Here is a 2,115-nt window from a genome sequence, read left to right on the forward strand (position 1 = left end):
GGCTCACTGCAACCTCTGCCTCCCGGGTTCAAGTGATTCTCCTGCTCTAGCCTCCCGAATAGCTGAGACTACAGGCGTGTGTCACCACACCCAACTAATTTTTTATTTTTAGTAGAGACAGGGTTTCACCATGTTGGCCAGGTTGGTGTCAAACTCCTGACCTCAAGTAATCCACCCGCCTTGGCCTTCCAAAGTGCTGGAATTACAGGCGTGAGCCACCGCGCTTGGCTGACTCTTCTTTTCCTTTCCTCCCCTTCGTAATCCAGCTTCTCCAAGGGGTTGACTATACTCGTCTCTACTTTCTTAAAATCTCACTCATTCTTTATCTTAATCTATCCATGTTTCCACTTCATTATGCTATGAAAGCATCTCTAACTAAAGTCACCTGTGACTTCCGTGTTGCTAATCCAATAGGCTTTATTAAAATTTTGTCTTTGCCTCTGACCAATTATGGACACCTCCACTTCCCTTGATTTTCATTATTCTGTTTCCTTCTGCCTCTCCAGCCATGCTTCTGCCCCTGTGAGGCACACCGTCGTCTTCCCACTCATTCTATTTGGAGTTCTTCACAGTGCTCTCCTAGGAGCCTCCTCTCTCCTCTGGATACTCTCTCTAGTGATCTCACCCATACCAGGGTAACCATCACCGCCTATATGTGGACAGTTCTCACATCTTCCTCTGAGCTCCAGCTTGCATAGCTAACTGCCAACTTGACTCCTCCTTTGAAAGAGGCTGAAAAACCCTTCAAACTCAGCCAGGCCACCCTCCCTCCCTGTTCTATTCACCAAAAACTCCCTCGTCGTGAGAGCCTCGGTGAATGGCATCACCAATCATCCAGTTGCTCAAGCTAGGAATTGTCCTATGCTGCTGCTCCTCCCTCCATGGCTATCACCCAAGGCCCGTTGACTTAGCTCCAAAATAGTTCTTGAATCCATCACTTCTTCCCATCTCTAGCACCATCACTGTAGTCAAAGGTACTCTCATCTCTCTCATGGACAACAGGTACGGCCATCTGATCTGCCTTCATCATCTGGCATTCCCTTGAATCTGTTCTCTGCCTGCGGCTCCCAAATGAGTGTGCAGTTAACCCTTGAACAACACAGGGGTTGGGGCACTAACCCCCGCATAGTCGAAAATCTGCGTATACCTTAATTCTCCAAAAACTTTACTAATAGCCTGCTGTTGACCAAAAGCCTTACTGAGAACAGTTGATTAACATATATTTTATGTTACATGTATTATATACTGTATTCTTAGAAGAGAGTTAGCTAGAGAAAAGAAATGCTATTAAGAAAATCAGGCCAGGCACAGCATCTCACACCTGTAATTAGCTTTGGGAGGCTAAGGTAGGAGTTGGAGACCAGTCTGGACAGCATGAGACCCCAGCTCTACAAAAAAAATTTTTGAAGTTAGGCAAGTGTGGTGGCACACCTTGTAGTCCCAGCTACTGGGGGTCTGGGGCAGGAGGTCGAGGCTACAGTGAGCTGTGATCACACCAGTGCTCTCCAGCCTAGACAACAGAGTCAGACTCTGTCTCTTAAAAACATCATAAAGAAGAAGAAATACATTTACTGTTCATTAAGTGGAAGTGGATCATCATAAAAGTCTTCATCTGTGTTGTCTTCACAGTGAGTGGGCTGAGGAGGTGGAGGAAGAGGATGGCTGGGTTTTATTGTCTCGGGGTGACAGAGGTGGAAGAAAATCTGTGTATAAGCCAGCCACAGTAGTTCACATCTGTAATCCCAGCACTTTGGGAGGCCAAGATGGGAGCTCAGGGCTGACAGAGGTGAAAGAGAATCGGTGTATAAGGCCAGACGCAGTGACTCACACCTGTAGTCCGAGCACTTTGGGAGGCTGAGTTGGGAGGATTGCTTGAGTCGAGGAGTTCAAGATCGGCTTGGATAACCTGGAGAGACCCTGTCTCTACAAAAAATATTTTTTAAAAAATTAGCTAGGCATGGCCAGGTGTGAAGGCTCACAGCTATAATCCAAGCACTTTGGGAGGCCGAGGTGCGCAGATCACCTGAGGTCAGGAGTTCGAGGCCATCCTGGCTAACATGGTGAAGCCCTGTTTCTACTAAAAATACAAAAAATTAGCCAGGCATGGTGGTGTGC

This window comes from Mandrillus leucophaeus, unplaced genomic scaffold, assembly GCF_000951045.1.
Source record: "Mandrillus leucophaeus isolate KB7577 unplaced genomic scaffold, Mleu.le_1.0 Scaffold43, whole genome shotgun sequence".
NCBI classification, from domain to species: domain Eukaryota; kingdom Metazoa; phylum Chordata; class Mammalia; order Primates; family Cercopithecidae; genus Mandrillus; species Mandrillus leucophaeus.